We start from the raw sequence: 21,260 nt of genomic DNA, 5'->3' as shown, positions 1-21,260 counted from the left end.
GAAACAGGGTCAGTAGTCTAAAGGCTGGGCCAAAGTCCCCGGGGAATAAGTGGATATAGGATTCAAGCCCAGGCCTCCTGACTCCTCATGCTGGCCATGCAATGCTCTGGAAGAGCCCCACTTCCAGGAGACAATTCCTGAAACTCCAGGCGACTCTCTGTGACATCCTTCTGTCTATCCCACACAGATTTTACTCTCTTTTTAGAAGACCAATGACACATCAACCCAACAGAGATGGGTGTCTGTGTATATTATCCAGGATGGTTTCTAGAAATGTGGGGTTAGGTGGGAAGGTGGATTCAAGCAAGGCTGGCCATGGACAAACATGTCAGAATTGTTTTTTGGTGTCCCCTCTGGAGCGCCTCCTCCCTTCACCCCTGTGCTGGGCTCTTACCCTGGATTCACTCACTATGGACCTCTCCCTGCTCCTCATGCCCCATAGTACATTTGGGCCAAGTGTCATTACCTGCACACACTGCTCTCTCTGCTTAAATGATGAAGCATGCTCATGTGTTGGACTCAAAGTCACCACAGCAGATATAACAGGGGCCTTTTCTGGAGAGAACACCTAGACCTGAAGAGAGTAAATCAGTGGTGCAGATGTTCAGAAGATAGAGAGGGATCTTCACATCATTTCCTTTTAAGTCTACTGTTCCAGGTCAGTGGTGCTCCAGAAATGAATGCCCCATTCAAACCTAAACAATAGGGCATTTACCATTTCGTCTAAATAGTGCCCAAGCCTCAGACTGGGGTAAGCCCCATTTACTGGAATCAGTTCTGTTGCAGACCTAGAGATAGGATCACCCCAGGTGGTAGGGCCATGAGGCATGTGGCTGCGGATAGAGTAAGGCTCTGTCCACTTATCTCCTACCAATCTACCCCCCCTGCTCCCCACTCCCTCACTCCCACACACACACTCTACAAATCAACACCTGGTCAAGGAGCTGGCCACATCTCCTACCTGTCAGGTGTTGCTCTGCCCATGAACCCTGGCCTAAGACATCAACAGGGGGATTCTCTCTGGGAGGTCCCTGTGTCCCTCCCTCCTCTTCATTACCCTCTCTCTCTGCAGCTCACACAGCCTGGACCCAGTACAAACCCATCCCTCACTGACATCCTTTGCCTTCAAAGAGTTCTCTGAACAATGGCCAGCCGGGCGCTCACCCGAGTGCAAACAGGGCTCTGCTCTCTGCTCCCTGAAAGGCCATATGGAAACTCCCCCTCATTTGTCCGCCACATCTGACAGAGCTAAAGTCTTTTATCTCAGAAGGAAAGAGCTCAGTTCTGAGCAGCAACCACGCCCCTAAGCACACACAAAGTCAAAAAGACATTTGTCCAAAGGGCCTGTCACAGAGGAGAAGTCTTGTGTGTGTGTGTGCTTAAAGAATTTTCTCTTCCCGCCAAAATGTCTGTACCAGCAGCAGCAGCAGGTCTGTGGAGAGCCTGCCATCTGACCTGCTCCGCAGGTCCCTAATTGCGTCCCATCTGGTGTCTGGCACACACAAAGGCCACCGGCCCAGCCCCGCCCCCAGCCTTTCTCTGGGCAGTTTTGTGCATTTGTGCAGCCTGGGCTAGGCCCACCCTGCCAGGCCCGACAGGGCGCACTGCTGGCGTGCGCCAAGGCCCAGGGGCCTCCCAGGCACTCAGACCGGCTGGCAGCTCAGGGGAGGAAGACAAAGGCCGTGCCTGGCGAGGTGGGCCTGTGCTTCAGGGTGGGCACCAGCATGGTTTGTCAGCCCAGGACTGGCAGGTGACGGGGCAGGGGGCGGGGGTTATGGCTCTCAGCCAGAGAAAGAGGATGGACCAGCCCCAGGATGGACCAGCCCCAGGACCCCATTGAGTTGGCAGTATGCATTAAAATGCGCTTGCCTCTGACTCAGCAATTCCTAACTCCTAAGACTGTCCCAGACTGCAATTCAGAAGGGCCCAAAGACAAAGACCTCAAAGGTTCCCAGCACCACCTTTTCACATGATGGCAAAAACTTAGAAACAACTCTAACAATTAAGAATGGGTTGGGTTGCATAAACTGTGGAACGTACACACTATAAAATACCATGTAGTGATGAAAGGTGATGCTGGAGGCCTGTGGATGTTGGCATCCAAGGATATCCACAAAAACATTCTTAAATTTAAAAAGCAAGCTATAAAATAATATATATGATATAATCCTATGTCATTACAAAATATTTTTATGTAAATTGATATATGCATGCATGTATGTGGGTATGTCTGTATGTAGAAAAAAATATATGTACCAGGCTGTTAACTCATTGTTTCTGGATATTGAGTTTATGGCTGATTTTTCTTTCTATTTTTGATCATCTGCATTTTCTGACTTTTACACATTTTCTTTTTTTTTTTTAATTTTTTTTTTTCAACGTTTACTTATTTTTGGGACAGAGAGAGACAGAGCATGAACGGGGGAGGGGCAGAGAGAGAGGGAGACACAGAATCGGAAACAGGCTCCAGGCTCTGAGCCATCAGCCCAGGGCCTGACGCGGGGCTCGAACTCACGGACCGTGAGATCGTGACCTGGCTGAAGTCGGACGCTTAACCGACTGCGCCACCCAGGCGCCCCATTCTATAATTATATAACAAAGAAATTTTAAAATGAATGCTGGAGACCACTCTTTCACTTACTTACAAATATTATTTAAAGCATGGACTAGAGGAAGTCATCTGAAGGAAACTATAGAGAAGGAGTTCCAGGGCAGAGGACTAGGAACACCAATATTTAGAAGTTGGGCATAGGAGGAGGAAGAGACAGGAAAGGAAAACAAGAAGGGGCAGCTAGTAAGAGAGGGGAAAAACCAGAAGGACCCCAGAGGCCGAGTGAAAGAAGTGGCTCTGGCAGAAGAGAGAGGCACTGTCACTCGTCCTAAGCGGTCAGATAATCAGATTAGGACAGCAAACTGGGCAAGCAGAATAAGAGGGAAATTGAGGAAGAGTTTTGCTGTGAAGAAAGACAAAAATGGAAGATGTGGAGACTGTTGTCTGCTGAGGGAGGGCTGTTTTTTAAAGGTGGGAGATATTTCAACACCGCTGTAAGGATGACAAGAATGGCCAAGCAGCGAGGGATGCTGGGAGAGAAGGGAGGGTTGCAAAAGCACAAGCTTGGCTGAGTGAGAGGCGCAGGGTCCAGCTCACCTTCGTCAAGGAGGGAAAAGCAGACAGGTGGGCGCGATGCAGGCAGCTTGGGAGGTGTGGCCGGGGAGAGGTGAGGTATTTCCACCTGTGCTAGACTTTTTTTTTAAGAAACAAATATGGAAACCAATTTGACAATAAATTTCATATTTAAAAAATATATAAATTAAAAATAAATAAATAAAAAGGAGCAAGCTGTGAGTGAAGGGAAGTCTGAGAAGAGAGGTAGGCACGACCTCCTCAAACCCGGGAAGAGTCAGCTGTGCAGGGGTGCGGGGTAGGGTTGTGCTTGAGGCCTCGGCACCCATGCACGGGAGGTCGGTTGGCACTCTTGTGTGTTTGCCTCTAGCCCGGCTCCGGTGTTGTGTGAGTGAGCGGGCTTCCCACGGTGCGGATGGGGATGGCCAGGGCGTCGTGAACGCCGCCTGCACCCGCCAAGCATTCCTTTCTGCTGTGCTTCAGCCGGTTGCTGGCAAAGACTTCTCCACCTTGGCCCAAAGCCTATTTACTGACTTTAAGACTTAATTTCGGGGTCGCAGGCTTCAAAGAGCTGAGGGAGTTGCTATCACTAAGCACACGAACTGTAATTAGGTATCTGAAAATTAAACTAGGAGTTCCTTGAGGGTTTATGGGTTATGCTTACCTTTATTTCCTGAAGTAGTTAGCAGCTCAGTACACAGGTGTTGAAGGGAAGAAAGGAGAAGGGACGGAGCGGGTAGGGAGGAAGGTAAGGAGGAAAAAGTTTCCTCATTTTAGAACTGAGGAAATAAAAACTCAGAAAGGTAGGGGCGCATGGGTGGCTCAGTTGGTTAAGCTTCCAACTTTGCGTCAGGTAGTGATCTCACAGTTGGTGAGGATTTCACGGTTCATGGGTTCAAGCCCTGAGTTGGGCTCTGTGCTGACAGCTCAGAGCCTGGAGTCTGCTTCAGATTCTGAATCTCCCTCTCTCTCTGCCAGCCCCCCGCCCATTCACGTTCTGTCTCTCTCTCTCTCTCTCAGAAAATAAATACTCCTCACCCACTTGCACTCTCTTTCCCTCAAAAATAAATAAATATTAAAAAAAAAAAAAACTAAGAAAGATAAACATAGGTCTTCTGTTTCCAAACTCTGCCTATAAAACCCACCAAGAGTAACATATTAACATCGGTCATGTTATCAGACACATGACTCAAGCTAGAGGAACCTTGCATAGGATTTGCTTATGCTTATTTTCCCGGTGTAATTATTAATGGAGTCATCAGAGGTCGTGGAATTCAGATGAGGGCTGGTTGCTTGAGTGAAACCTTTCAGAACAGTCTGCAAACTGAAAATTCAAAACTTTTTCATGGTTATCATGTGGATCAGTGTCAGATTCTCACTTTTGACCATCCCTCCACAACCCCAGTGTATTACACACGGGTGTGAACTGAGCTATACCTTTCTAAAAATATTTTGCTCCTATTTTTTAATTTTGTTACGATTTTACTGATTACACATGTCAAACGAAATTGAATTTTTACAGCTTTTTTGAGGTGCAATTTACATACCATAAAATTTACTCATTTTACTCGCTCAATTCAGTAATTTTTAGTAAACTCACAGTTGTGAAACCAAATAAAATAATTGGACTAATTTTATTTATAGGTGGGAAATCAAGTATATCTTGAGCTTTCTATTAACATGAATTATTTAATGCACACAACTCCAAATATACACTCTGGAACTTTCTCTCCTTCAGTTTTATAATAATTTATATCTGTGTCAGGAAATGACTTCATCTCAACTCTTAAGATAATAAACGAGAATTAAAAAACAGCAATCATATTCTTTTTTTTTTTTTTTTTAATTTTTTTTTCAACATTTATTTATTTTTGGGACAGAGAGAGACAGAGCATGAACGGGGGAGGGGCAGAGAGAGAGGGAAACACAGAATCGGAAACAGGCTCCAGGCTCTGAGCCATCAGCCCAGAGCCCGACGCGGGGCTCGAACTCACGGAACGCGAGATCGTGACCTGGCTGAAGTCGGACGCTTAACCGACTGCGCCACCCAGGCGCCCCAACAGCAATCATATTCTTGAGCATGATAGTACTTTAGTATTTTTCCCCAGGACACACTCCACCTTATGTTTTCATGAAAATATCACAAATGAGGAGATCTCTCTCTCTCTCTTTATAATGCTGGGGGAAAAAACAAGAGGTGACAACTGATAATTAATTACACAGCCCAGCGTAGTTCTGCCTCTAAGGTTCCTCTGCTCTGGCTCACCCAACCATTCTACCTTCTCGGCCACCTACTCTCACTGTGGTTTTTACTAAATAGATATCCTGACTTGTCATTTAAGACATTTTCTCTGGATTATCAGAGAAGAAAATCCATGCAGCTGTTGAGAGAGCAATGGTCCTTGTTTTCCCACCGGCCAGTTGTTCTTTCCCACACCTCACGTTCTGTATGAGGATTTGGGGTTGGAAACCATTGACCAACTTCTTCATCACAGACTCTAGAAAGATACCATCAGGACACACATTTATCTCACATTTAATATTATAGAAGCAACTACCCTGCCAACTACTATGAGTACAGTTTCTGATATCAATGTGCCAGGAAAATAACAAGAAGACCTAAATCCTAACTTCTCCTCAAGCTTGATGTCCTAGTTCATTGACCACAGAACACATCCAAGAACATCGACAATACAAGGAAGTGTCTGGAAGAGAGTAAAAGTCAGAAATCTTTCTGGAACCCTCCAGTAGAAAGCTCTGGAGATGGAGTTTTTTATCTAGGAGTCCCAGGAGTGGGTCCCAAACATTTAAATTTAAGATTTCAAAAACATTGGGAGCTTAGAGAAGTGATACCTTTGGAGTCTGGAATATTTTGCCAAAGAAAGATATCCTCATTTTTAAAAAAATGTTCATTATTTAGAGAAAGAGAGAGCGTGTGAGTGAGCAATTGGTGGAGGGGCAGAGAGAGAGAGGGAGAGAGAAAAAATCCCAAGCAGACTCCATGTTGTCAACACAGAGCCCATCACTCAAACTCATGAACCAAAACATGAGATCGTGAGCCGAAATCAAGAGCCAAATGCTTAACCAACTGAGCCAGGTGCCCCTTCCTCATTGGTTTAAAAAGAAAGGTTATTATCTGAACACCTCCAAAATAAAAAGAACGTTCTCAGAATGATTATTCTATAAGTTAATTCTTTTTTACTTAAAAATGTATTATGCCAAGGGTGCCTGGGTGGCTCAGTCGGTTGGGCATCCGACTTCAGCTCAGGTCATGATCTCATGGTTCGTGGGTTCGAGCCCCGCGTTGGGCTCTGTGCTGACAGCCCCGAGCCTGGAGCCTGCTTTGGATTCTGTGTCTTCCTCTCTCTCTCTGCCCCTCCCCTGCTCACACTCTGTCAATCTCTCTCTCAAAAAATAAATAAACATTAAAAACAATTTTTTAATGTATTATGCCCACCTACTTTTCTCAAGAGCATATCCTCATCCAAGATAGAATCATTTTTCATATAGACAAAGGAATTAGAAAAACATTTTATAATTCTTTAATCAGATCAAAAGGTTGATCAAAACAATCCCAAACTGAATGATAGAATTCAGGCAATATAATACAGTGCTGCAATGGTCTAATGAATTCCAAAGAGTTTGTGTTCTTATCCTGTCCCCGCTATGCCTTTTATTTGTGTTATGGCCTAGGGAAATGATTTCTTATGCTACTCTTTCTCCTTCAACAAACATGAGAAAGCATTCTTCTTTATAACCACATTGTAAAAATTACAGTGAGAGAAAACAATTAAAGGAATCAAGCCACACAACTAACCTATCATTATATCTAAAGTGCTCAATAATTCCAGTACCTTTAGATACTATTATCATACCTATCCCCCAAATTATTTATGATTCCCTGGTTACATCATATACTCTCTCCTTCCAAAAGTGAACAGTAAACCAAATATAAAAGTATAAATTAAATTTACTACTTCAAGTCCTTTAAATGAGGTTTATCAACCACCTACTAATCAACTGCCTGCCTTCCCTTGGTCCTGTGAGGGGCAGAGACGAATCGGATGCAATCCTTAAGGAGGGAGGTAAGACATGGACCTAGAGCATAGGCCCTCAACACCAAAGGTGTAGGAAAGGCTAGGGGGACAATGTTTGGAAGAAATTATTTGTTCCTATCTCTCCCACAATCCCAGCCTTCTTGCGCTTCCCCCAAACATTTTCTGTTTAACTTTTCCTTTTGAAATGATTTCACACTAAAAGAAAAGTAGCAAAAATAGTACAAAGGACTTTCCTAAAGCCTTTCAAACCAGCTCCACCAATTGCTGACCTTTTAGCCACATTTGCTTTCTCATTCTTTCTTTCCCTCTCTCTGTATGCACACACACACACACACACACACACACACACACTGTTTCCTTAAAGTAAGAGAGTCGGAGACATCATACTTCTTTATCCCTAAATATGTAAGTGAATATTTACTAGAAAATCGATTCCTTTTTACAACATAGTATAATAATCAAAATCATGACGTTTAACATTGATACAATACCATTATCTAATCTATGAATTTTATTTAAGTGTTGCTAATTGTTGTTAGACTGAATGTGTCTCCCCAAAATTCATATGTTGTAGCCCTAAACCCCAATTGTGACTGCATTTAGAGATGGGGCCTCCTGGGAAGAAATTAAGGTTAAATGAGATCATAAAGGGGGTGCCTGACCAGTAAGAGTGGTGTCCTTATAACGAGAGACACAAGAGAGCTCTCTCCCTCTCTTTATCTGAGCACAAACTCAGAGCAAAGGTCATGTGAGCATACAAGGGAAGGTGTCCCTCTATAAGCCAGGAAGAGGGCCATCAACGGAAAACAAATTTGCAGGCACCTTGGATTTTGCAGCTTCTAAAACTGTGAAAAAATAAACTTCTGTTGTATAAGCCTCCCCCCACATGGTATTTTGTTACAGCAGCTCAAGCAGACTCATATGCTAATGGTTCCAATGACCTTCATAGAAATGTTTATTCTTGCCCAGCCTCCAGTCTTCCAAGAACTCTTAAAGCTCTTTATATACAACCCTTTCTTTATATAGGAATGTATGTGTTTTTGCTAAACTTTTCACATGTATATGTTCATCTTTCGGGGGAAGCTTTAAGCAGTATGAATCTTTGCTTTTGTCTTGCACATCTGTGATTGCTACACACGGCTCCCACAGCAAGTTCTTGCACACAGGAGGTATTCATGAATATTGGTTGATTAATTGAATGGGAATAAGTTTTAATTACTTATGAACCATACTGTTCGTCTCTCCCATCCTGTTGCCAGAACAAATTTTCCCATTGTTCCATGGGAATAATACATACCATATCTTATTTACACATAGGCTCTAGTTTATACACATAATTCTTTGATCATGTTCAGAGATGGATAAGCTCCCAAATTCCTTCAGGATAAAGTTCAACCTCTTTCCAGGATTTTAAACACTCTTCAGGATCTGGATCTAATGTGCATTTTCACTGTATTATTTCTTACTCTGCACTCCACACTCAAACCAAAGTGAGCCACTTGTCATCCCCTATTTTAATGTCCTTAATTTTCCATTTCTCCACTCTTTAATCATTCTTATTCTCTCTGCCTAAAATGCAATTCTTCCATCATCCATCATTGATCGAAATTACCCTCTAGCATTGAGCCCAACATTGGAGTAGAGCAAAATGGAACTGTTCTTCCATATATGCATATGTGTATATATCCCACAAAAATTTATTGAGCACTTGCTATCTGCCTGTTATGTGCTCAAACCACAGTAGTTAATGAGACAAATGGGGTTTCCTGCCCTCATCATCATCCTTGCCTCTGCTGGTTGGACAGTCTATTCTGAGAATTTGAGCAGCGTTTCTATTTACAATGACTTATTTTCCTGATAGTTGGTCATTTGGCTAACAAGAATGCCTCATTTGTATAGGCAATCCATGGTTGACAGACACATACACATTCATTATTTCATTTTATGCCAACTCAAAGGTGCCCATTTTATGAAAGTGGATACTGGAACCTGGGTGGTTTCATCAGCCAAGTGTCTGACTCTTGATTTTGGCTCAGGTTGTGATCTCATAGTTGGTGGGTTGGAGCCCCATGTCCAGGTTTGTGCTGACTATGCAGAGGCTGCTTGGAATTCTCTCTCTCTCTCTCTCTCTCAAATAAAGAAAAAGAAAGAAAGAAAGATAAAAAGAAAGAAAGCAAGAAGACTCTGAAATTCAGAGAGGTTAAGTTAACTGACCAAGGCTGATGTCAGATACAGGATGAAGATCCTGGCCTTCTAACCTCCTGTTCACTTCCACCACCTCCAGAAACCAGATTTAGAGGAGGGATAAGCAATATTAGTTCTACTCTATAAATGAGAAAACACATTTAAGCACAATGGATGTCAGGATATGTTGCAAAACAAATGCAACCTCGTGGTATTTGGAAATCAAATTCAATCTTACTTCTTCCACCAAGATAAGATAAATCATATACAAATGCTTTAAGAAAAAATTAACTACTTGCTGAAATTTATTTGAATTCATAAGTTCAATTGTTGGTAAATTGACCTTGCCTTATCAGCACTTAACTAATCCTGTAATTCGTTAAACCAGTAAAAAATTCAAATGCAAGTAATTCTTATAGTTCCAGTCTTGTCTTATACTATTAAAGTAACTCAGCATTTCAGAAAATTTGGGGGAAAAATCTCTCATAATCCACAAATTCTAACATATCCACAGCTAGCTTGAAAGTTTTTCCTTTGAGTTTTTTACCAGATACAAAAATTTTACATTACAATTATAGTTCTCTTACTCTGTTTTTTCACCTGATGTCCTATTTATACTTTTCTGTGTTTCTACATAGTCTAAAAATAGAACAGGTCTTGGAATCAGAAGGCCCAGGTTCGAAATGCATTTCTACCACCTTACCACTTATCTACGAGGGCAGATGTATATCTTATGGGGCCCAAAGCTTTTACAATTTGAGGAGAGGTGGTCTTTAAGAATACAAAGTTGAGGGGAGCGTGGGTGGCTCAGTCAGTTGAGCGTCTGACTTCGGCTCAGGTCATGATCCTGCAGCTCGTGAGTTCAAGCCCAGAGCCGTTTTGGCTCTGTGCTGACAGCTCGGAGCCTGGAGCCTGCTTTGGATTCTGTGTCTCCTTCTCTCTCTCTGCCCCTAACCCACTCACATTCTGTCTCCGTCTCTCTCAAAAATAAACATTAAAAAAATTTTTTTAAAAAGAATACAAAGTTGAGAGCAGAATTAAGTATTTCTTTGGAATGAAAAAGGAAATCACAACAAATTTCTGGAGATTTGGAGATTTTGATCTTTTCTTCTGAGCTCTCTTCAGGCAATTTACCAGAACTGCTTGTACAGAGATGCTCCCTGATTACAATCTGGTTTCCCCTCCCAGCCTCCACACCGTGTGACTCCTGAATTCACAGAGGATCTGCAAGTGGAGTCCCTAAAACATTCCTTTCATTTGCTTTACAGTAAGTCCACATCTGCTATTATGATCTTGGACAGGTTGCATACCCTCTCCGGTCCTCAGTTTGCTCATCTATAAAATGGATAATAGCTACCTGCAGAGGTTGCTATGAGAACCAAATGAAATAATGCAAAACTCAGTGCTGGAATCCATGCAGCACCACCCAGGCTGGTTATTACTTTCCTAACGCTGATGATGGGGAGGTAGAGGCTGCTTATGGAACATTGTGCTCCACCCCTGCTCTTTATAGAGACTGTTTCCTTTCCGGTTAGGTTATTGTCATTTTTTCAACAATCTATGCTTTTCTTTCTTATGCCAGTTTTCATGGATTTTTAGACCAATAGATTTTGTTAGTTTTTAACAAACCCTTCTCTAGCAATTTATAGCTAAAATTAGGAATTAAGTAAAGCAACTCTTTATCTGGGTCTTCCCCTTAATTATTTCTTCTGAAAATAATGCCTCATAAAACCTGATTTTGGGTTTTGCCTTTTTGGGGTTATTTTGAGGTTTTGTTGTTGTTGTTGTTTCGGGATGTGCTGAAGCAATTACAAAAAGTTAGAGGACTCAAGAGATTCAACGGCTCTAGCCTGCGAGCAGACGGACTATTCATAACTTTGTAGTTTCCAATTTGGAGCAGTCTCTGATGAATATCCTGCCCAAGCTGGTCTGCTTAGGGAACAAAAGCCTGGAGTTGTGACTGTTTCACGCCCCATTGGAGGTGCACACTGCTCAGGGCTGTCCTCTCTGGTGGCCTGTATTCATCAGAGGGACTCACCACCCTTGATGAGCTGGCTTTTACCAATCACTACAGGGAAATCCAGTGTGGACAACACAGAAAAGCTTTCCTTCAAACCACTGGGACACTGCCACAATCTTTTTTATCTTGTAAGTAACCCACAAAAGTTTTGATTAACTATATCCTGTTACTGCTTCCTCACCAAAAAAGGTAGCTTTTGCTGGGACAACTTTCCCAAAATGCTACAAAAACTCTGAAAGTTGTCCCTAGGTCATTTATTCCACAGTTTACAACATAGATCTCTCTAAGGACCACTTTCATATGGCTGCTTTGCACCTGATATTCTACAGGTTCTGAAAAATGGGGACTAATTAGGTATGTGTGAAATAAGACACAATGTGGGGAAAGGTGCTAATACCCCAAAAGGCAAGAGATGCCAAGTGTCTCATTCCATTTCGAACAACGAACCTTGGGGTGCAGTTCTGCCATTGTAAAAGAAAAGCTTTTACAGTTACAGCTACTTCAACCTCAGTTCAGGTACCTTCCCTTATATAATAATGGAAGAAGGGATGAACAGGGAGAGCTGCAAGGTGGGTAGGAGAAACACACCCAAAAGGGAGGCTTGGCACCATCTCACAAGCAGATCTGGGACAAAGGAGCAGGAAAATCGACTGCATACCACCTTTGAATACTGGAGAGAGGAAACAAGTTACTCGTTAACTTATTTTAAAGAGTGGGTTGTGACGTATGGCTGTTACTTCCTAAGATTTCTCTTACTAAAATTCTCTTCCATGTTTAAAAAGAGTATATATATATATATATATATATATATATATATATATTTTATTTACTTGGAGAGAGACAAAGACAGTGTGAGTAGGGGAGGGGCAGAGAGAGAGAGGGAGGGAGAGAGTCTCCAGGAAGGCTCCGCGCTGCCAGCCCAGAGCCCAATGCCAGGCTCGAACTCATGAAACCATGAGATATAACCTGAGTCGAAACTAAGAGTTGGACACTTAACCAACTGAACCACCCAGGCGCCCCTAAAAGAGTATATGCTTAAAATATACTTAGAGATAACTGAATACTTATAGGGAAATTTCCCTAAATACTAAAAGTAAATGTCTAATAATTGTGCATTCTTTAAGAGCTAGAATTGACCTCAAATTGTGAATTAACTTTATAAAGTGGTAGCATGTATCTGTTTTATCAACTTTTGATTTTATGGTAAACTTCATTATTTCACCTCTCAAGATATTTGGCCCACATATTTACACTCCAGACCAAAAGCAAGAGAAAATCGTACTAATTCCTACTGTTGCTCTTCCCAAACCTTCAACCCAGTTTCTTCTCTATATCTTGAATTTTGGCTTCTATATTCTTCAAACATTAGGCTGAGCTCATTTGAATATTTTTTAATTTTTTTTAACGTTTATTTATTTTTGAGAGACAGAGCATGAGTGGGGAAGGGGCAGAGAGAGGGAGACAAAGAATCTCAAGCAGACTCCAGGCCCCGAGCTGTCAGCACAGAGCCCGATGTGGGGCTCGAACTCACGAACTGTGAGATCATGACCTGAGCCGAAGTCAGACTCCTAACTGGCTGAGCCACCCAGGCACCCCTTGAATTTTTTTCTATTAACATCAATGTAGCTTGATGAATGGTGGTTCCTATTAAGAAGAGTGCGCCCAGCCCTGTGCCTGGGGAGAACGCTTCCCACATACACATACATGGATGTATATTTATTGGATAAATGAATAAATGGTAGAGAAACCTCTTCCATACTTAAAAAAGTTTGTAAAGAATGAGAATAAAACTAAAATAATGTAACAGAAAAAGCAAGGAGTATTTCAGATAAAGTCCACCTTATAAATGGGCTTTCTGGACAGCCTCTTTTCATTGACTACAATTTCTGAGCATTATGTAAACATTATGTAGTTAATATGTTATATAATGCTCAATCAAAATTTGCCCATGGACAAACCTCTGCCACAAATGCAACCATTCACACTACAATAATAGCCTAATATGGGAGGCTGAATAATGACCTCCAAAAATGTCAATGTGTGAATTCCCAGAACTCATAAGCATGTTACCTTACATACTAAAAAGGACTTGGCAGATGTGATTAAGGATCTTGACCTGGGGAGATTAGCTTTGATTATCCAAGTGGTCCCAGTGTAATCAAAAAGGAGACAGAGAGAAATTTGACTAGGAAGAGGAACGCCAGGGGAGCCTGGGTGGCTCAGTCAGCTGAGCTTCCGACTTTGGCTCAGGTCATGATCTCACGGTTTGTGACTTTGAGCCCCGCGTTCAGCTCTGTGCTGACAGCTCCGAGCCTGGAGCCTGCTTCAGATTCTGTGTCTGTCTCTCTTTCTGACCCTCCCCCGTTCATGCTCTGCCTCTCCCTGTCTCAAAAATAAATAAACATTTTAAAAAAATTAAAAAAAAAAAAAAGAAAGAGGAACGCCACAGGTATGTGTCATGAAGAAGATACCGCCAATCATTCCTGGTTTTGAAGATGGAGGAAAGGGCCATGAGATATGGACACAGGCGGCCTCTAGGAGCTAGGTAATGCAAGGAAATGGAGTCTCTCCCCAAGCCTCCAGAAGGAATGAAGACCTTCTCACATCTTGATTTTAGTTCAATGAAACTGACTTCAAATTTCTGACTTCCAGACTGTAAGATAATAAAGATGTGTTATTTAAAGCCACTAAATTGTGGTTATTTTTTAGAGCAGCAATAGGAAACTATAGAGCAGAGTGTAGTGTAATAAGTTCATTTTTTCAGAGAGATATCTAAGATCTTTCTCTTTCAAATTTCTATGATCCAAAATAATTGAGTACAGTGACTTCTATAGGATGAGTCGATAGTCCTTGAGCAGAAATGAAAAATTATGAGCAAGAGCTGAATGGATGATAAGAAACCAACCAACCAACCTAGAAGTGCCTAAGGAAAATCCAGTAGACTCTATTTATTATTATATTGTTTGTAAAGAAAGAATCTTCCCAATAACTGCTTTTATATACCTTTATGTCACTTCAAGTTTTTTTTAATACTATTTCAATAAACTAATTAGTAAATTGATTATGTATAGTACTTAATAGCAAACACAATATATTGATACTTATAATAACTGATAAGGCTCTAATTGTATATGTTGGGTTTGATTTTTGTAGAGTCAATACAGTTATATTAACAGATGATACACATTTGTAGGGAAGATTTCTGCCAGAAGTAGCTACAGTTGGCAATTGAGAACCAGGAGGTCAAAGAGCTGGCATTCCTTCTTCCTACACTCCCTGACCGGTACCACAGTTCTTGGGTCCTCTTGAAGCATTGAAAGACTCATAAGTCATTTCCAGGCATGCATCCTAACCCCCTGCAGCTGTGGCCTCTGATCTTGGAATGCATTGTTTCAGCAGAAGCATAGAAACCTAGAAAGCCTGCCCTGTTGAAAGGTTGCATAGAGCCTATATAGCAAATGCCAACGAATAAATAATTTTAGCCTCATTCTGTTCATATTCTTTAAAAAAAATTTTTTTTAATGTTTATTTTTGAGAGAGACACAGAGTGCAAGTGGGGGTAGAGAGGGAGACACAGAATCCGAAGCAGGCTCCAGATTCTGAGCCGTCAGCACAGAGCCCGATGTGGGCTTGAACTCACAAACTGTGAGATCATGACCTGAGTCGAAGTCGGACGCTCAACCGACTGAGCCACTCAGGTGACCCTCATTCTGTTCATATTCTTATATTTTATCTCTCTTCTTCTTAACCCCTTCTACACCTGGGGATTCTACTCAAGCATCATTTCCCAATGAAAACCTTTCCTGCCCAATCACCCAATTAGCTGGAGTTTTTGTTCTAGACATCCATAAAACATTGTATTCCTTTCCTTCAGAATGCTTATCATGGTTTGTAGTTATATAGTCAGTAGGGCGGTTATTTTTTTAATGTGTCTTTCTCTCCACTGTAGGGGCCAAAGGCAGGCCACCAAAAAATGTGCCCCTTTGGTATATTGATTATTTTAAATAAAAGCTACGTAAGAAAATGCTGATATAAGGACGCTCAGACCCTTCTCTGTTACCCTGAAAGCAGGAAACAAATCTCCCATATGAAAAATATCCTCCCTGTGCTAAGAAGTAAAAAGACATCTTTATCTCCAGGGACACCTTTAAAGACGAGAAAGCTGTAGAAACAAATCTTGTTATTTTTTTCTAATCTACTACCTCGGCCCTAATTCTGCTTAGAATTCCCTACTAGTTAACATCCCAAACACCTGTTTTGTTTATCCTGTCAATTCCTCACAATTTATTGTCTTTTTGCCTAAAATGTATAAAAACTAAAAAAAAATAAAAAATAAAACAAAATGTATAAAAACTGCCTGCCTTGATCATTTCTTTCGGTCTCAGATTTCATTATTGGGCCTCTGTCACACATAATAAAACTTTGGGGTTTTCTCTGTTAATCTGTCTTGGGCAAATTTAATTCTTAGTCCAGCTGAAAGACCTTGAAGGGTAGAAGAAGAATTTTTCCTTCCCTCTATCACCAAATATCAAATCCCATAAGATTAGAACCAAGTCTGTTTTATCCTTACTAATTTATGGTAGGACATGGTCAATGTTGGTTGCATGAATGACTTAATGATGAACCTAAGGTGTGGCTCCAAAGCTCCCTTCCTCCTCCACTCACAAATACTTGGCTAATCTAGAAACCAAGTCAATGCAGGTGAGCCAAAAAACAGAAAACAACTCTCCAGAATATTTAGAAAATATTTGTTGAGGGCTGGAGCCCAGTGGGAGCTGGAGCTCTTCAGAAATGTACAAATCTAGAAGAGGAGCCAAGGCATACACAAAAAGCTCTAAAAAGAGACAGAAGTAATGATAACTACAAATAGGAGACAGATAAAGTGCAATGGAAATTCAGAAGAGGCAAAGTGACCTCCACTTCACGAGGCAGTGAGGTTATCCTGCCTCATTCCACAAACCACCTTTCTTTTTTTTTACTTTTTTAATGTTTATTTCTTTCTGAAACAGAGAGAGACAGAGCATGAGTGGGGGAGGGGCAGAGAGAGAGGGAGACACAGAATCTGAAGCAGGCTTCAGGCTCCGAGCTGTCAGCACAGAGCCTGACTCGGGGCTTGAACTCACAAACCATGACATCATGACCTGAGCTAAAGTCGGTCGCTCAACTGGCTGAGCCACCCAGGCGCCCCCACAAACCACCTTTCTTGATAATATTCCACACTCCCTTGCCCCTCAGTCCTTTTGCTGCATCCATTTGGCAGATGGATATGCAATCTGCTTCTGCTGCTGCCCTGGATCAACTGGTCCTCGCAGTGGATGCCAAGGGTGAGGCAGATGTGTATCACCATGTATCAGTGCAGGGCCCCTGGCCTGTGGTCGTGCACCCCAGCTGAGGGCACAAGTGGGGCTTAATTAACACAAAAGCATCATTATGGACCCAGCAGAGGGCCTGAACTCATGCTCGCCTAAACAAGTCCTCAATACTACTTGGCAGTTCTACTGTGTTTCCCTGATAAATCCCTTCCCCGTTCTCACCAATCACTTAAAAATTCTTTACTCTCATCAGATCTCTGATATGTCTCCCACCTCATCAGTTCCTCCTGTCTTTCCCTGCCTCTTACTCCACAAAAGAAACTGAAGTCAATGAATTGGCTCTCTGAGGAGAGTCCTCACCAAAGGGCAGCACCACCCCTCCCCCCTCCGCCCTGGTACAGCCCACTTTCAATGAGACCCAGGGTTGGAAAAACCTGGCCTCACCTGACTTGGGACATCTTGAAGGGCCACCTGAGCCTCAGAGCTCCCCATGGAGTCGGCCAAGGTCTTCACTGAGACAGCACTATAGGGGGCCAGCTTCTCCCTCTGCCCAGTCCTGTTCCCTCCCCTTCCTCAGGTGTTGATTGCAAGAGCACCCTCTAACACACATCCTACATGTTCATCTCCATCAGACTGCTTCCCAGGGGTTACATGGCCTACCAGGGCTTGCCCGCTTCTTCAGGAGCCTTCTTTGCACTGTCCTCCTCCACCAACCTCACTATTACACTCTGCCTTTGGGGTCTTTTGGGGTCTTCGAATATGGAATGCCTGCTCCCTCCACAAGGCCTTACTCTCCTTACCTAGTTACCTCATGCCGATCCATCTGCTAGAACTCACTTCACACATAACTTTCTCTTGAGGAAAACAGGTCAGTTTCCTTTGTCATAATTTCTCATGGGGCCATATTTCTCTCCTTCATAGTGCTTAGAGCTCTATCTCCACCCCGCTGCCCCTGCAGAATTTAAGCATGCTTCCAGGGCTGCTTGTTTTTGCTCACTATTCTACCTTTTGTGTTTTGCATAGTTCTAGGTGGTGCGCTCAATGCTGGACACATTCTCTTAGGGAGCTTACAATCCACTGAAAGAGATGGCAATATGGAGGGTAAGAAGGTATTAGACCTCCATCTTACTAATGAAAAAACTGAAGCTTGTGACAGGCATGGTCCCAAGGTCAGCAAGGAGAAGAGTTGGGATTAAAGTAATCAACTCCAAAAGACACAGGGAGAAAGGAAGGCGGAGAGGGAAGATTCGAATGACTGTCATTTACTAAGTTATTCTGTTGTGGCCTGAAATGAGTAGTGTTTCTTCTGAATTACAAAACATTTTCCCTGTGAATTCCTGGTGACTTAAAACTGCATTGCCCAGTGCACTAGCTACTTGCCATACGTGGCTATTGAGCCCTTGAAGTGTGGCTGGTCTGAATTGAGATGTACTGTGAAGTATAAAATGCATTTTGGATTTCAAAGAATGTGGGGGCAGGGGTGGAAAGAATGTAAAACACCTTATTTAAAAATGTCTATTAAAAGTTATAATTGGGTAAAGTAAGTTAAACTTTAAAAAATGTACAGGCCCTCTCATCTATCACTATTTGCACTCCTTGTTGAGCAAAAAGTGTTCAATTAATTAGTGAAGGTCTACTAGTGTACTAGCCCCGGGTGACAGGGAACTTGGGAATGGTGGGTTAATCAGATTGTAAGCTCTTACAAACAAAATTTGTATGTTTGGCATCTATAGCCCATGGAAATATTCACTTATTTCATGTAAACATTTTGCATAAATTTACTTTACCAGAAGAAATGGGCTCAAGATATGCTAAAGAAGAGCAGTGAGAAGCACTCCAGAAGCCCCCTTCCTCAAGCCTTTCAACAACTCTGCTACCCAGGATAACCACTACCCTGACGTCTAATAGCATACATTAGTTTCATCTGTTTTTGTACTTTCATAGAAAAAAAAAAATCATACACTATGTACTCTTCTGTATACTATGCTTAATTTTAAAAAAAATTTTGTATGTTTATTTTTTGAGAGACAGAGTATGAGCGGGGGATGGAGACACAGGATCTGCAGCAGCCTCCAGGCTCTGAGCTGTCAGCACAGAGCCTGATGCAGGCCTTGAACCCACGAACTATGAGATCATGACCTCAGATCTTAAGTCATGAAGTCGGACGCTTAACCGACTAAGCCACTCAGGCGCCCCATCCTCTGCTTAATTTTAATTTTTAAATCTTTATTTATTTTTGAGAGAGAGAGAGACAGTTCAAGCAGGGGAGGAACAGAGAGAGGGAGACACAGAATCCGAAGCAGGCTCCAGCCTCCGAGCCTAATACAGGGCTCGAACTCATGTACCCTGAGATCATGACCTGAGCTGAAGTCGGATGCTTAACCGACTGAGCCATCCAGGCGCCCCACCCTATGCTTAATTTTAAAGAATCAGCCCAAATTTCAGATGATTGAATGCATACCAGCTCAACATTGTACTGTGTGTTTGGACAAGTTTCTTAAGCCTGTTTCCATATCCATAAAAGTGGATTATAACAATGTTTACCTAATAGAGTTTTTGGGAGGATTAAATGACATTACTTGTGTGACTGGCACATGGCCCCATCTGCTACACTGTACTCAAATTTTCAGGCTGTGAACTTCTGGGTGGTGCAAGATCCCTGGGTGGTGCGAGCCTACCCATTCTCCATAGTATACGGGGAAAAGAAATCCACACTATCTAGGCAGTAACCGAATTCTCAAATGAGCATCTACAAATATAAGAGGAAACTTGGCTACTTGATCCACCTCATTTTTCAGCCTAAGGAAGAGATGCCATTTCTGTTACACCCTTATTCACATCCCCTTCTAGAGTATCAGCTTCCTTAAGGGAAGGGTCATGTCCTGTTTATCTTACTATCCCCAATACCTAGTACCAGGTACTGCAAGCACTTGGTTAAGTAGTGGTTGCTAATTGAACGAATAAATAAGTGCTAACTGTATTGGGGCTTAGCAAATTGTGTCAGAATTTGATCCAATCTTTTGAGCTATGGTTACAAAATTACAGTAGTAAAATCACAGCAAAGTCAATCTCCCTCCCTCTTTCCCTGTGCTGGCCAGGAAAATCCACTCAAACCTAGCACATTCTGTACTTGGAACTTGAAAAAGCACACCAGATCTGAGACCTGCAGAAATAAGGGCATTAGAGTACACTGTTTTCAATACTGAGTTTGCTCAAATGCAACAGCTTTTAATGTACTAATGCCAAGACACTAAAAAGTTTTCAAAACATTCTCTTTTCGATACATGTCAGCCATGAATAATTTTTTTCTGATATACTTTACTTTGGTTTTCTACTGATATATTTCAGATTCTTGACCATATCTATTCATTAAAAAAAAAAAATGCCAGGGAAGGGGAAAATGTAAAGTTATGATGGAATTTCACTTGGCTCACTTTACCCTCCACTACTTAATTAAAAATAAATTTTCACTGAATTTCACTTGGTTCATTTTACCCTCCACTACTTAATTAAAAATAAATTTTCACTTTTCGCAGAGTGGGAAGTACCTCTGAGAAAACTACTATCTGTTTTACATTATAATTAAAAGTCTGATTAGCTGGCAAGCCTATCACTCTATAGCTGCATAAACTAAGTAGGAAATTACATGGTTATAAAATGAGCTAAAAGATTCTAACAAAATGATAGCTTATTGACTATAAAGTAAAACTAGTTCCATGTAGATAACTAAGAAACCAAAGCCATTTATATTCTGTTGTATAAAGTATGGTTAATATTCCTGATAGTCATGACTAATTTTTAAAAATTCTTTCAATTTAACACTTACTGAGATTTTTCTAAGCACCATGCTAGACAAGGAGCTATAAATAGCAGTCCCCACTCTTGAAAACAAAGTCTAGTGGGGAAGTTTTATGGAAGCACTAGGATAATCAGGAAATGATTCACAGATCTGTGTCTTCAAGGATGAGTAAAATTTTAACAGGCTAAGGAGACAAAGCAAAGCAATCATGCAGAGAAAACATTACAAACACAGGCTTGGAAGAAGAGGCATGCACATACATGTTCTTGGAAGATCCAAGTCACCAGGTCTATGTTAGGAAGTGCAGGAGACAACAGACAACCATGGAAGGTCTTTGAACAGAAGATATGTGATCAGATCTATGTGATTTTTAAGTTTATTTGAAGGGGGGTAGGGACAGAGAGAGAGGGAGATAGAGAATCCCAAGAATCCTGATGCCGGGCTAAAACTCACAAACTGTGAGATCATGACCTGAGCTGAAATCGAGTCAGATGCTTAACTGACTGAGCCACCTAGGTGCCCCTCTTTGTGATTTTTGTATTTGTTTCTTTATGCTTACACAGAAGAAGAGAATGTGCTTCATCCTCTTAGCAGTTGTATTTCACACTGTAAATTAATAGATTGGCATTCTACTTTCATGTGTCAGTCTTGAACATTTGAGATCAGCATTCTACTGAAGGGTAAACTCATTTTTGGTGGGTTAATCCATCAGATTTCTAAGCCTAGAAAGCTAAAGGTAAAATCTAAATGGTGATGAATACAC

The sequence above is a fragment of the Puma concolor genome, chromosome F2 (genome assembly GCF_028749965.1).
Source record: "Puma concolor isolate L17-30 chromosome F2, mPumCon1.1.hap2, whole genome shotgun sequence".
Classification (NCBI taxonomy): domain Eukaryota; kingdom Metazoa; phylum Chordata; class Mammalia; order Carnivora; family Felidae; genus Puma; species Puma concolor.
This window is presented reverse-complemented; position numbering follows the sequence as displayed.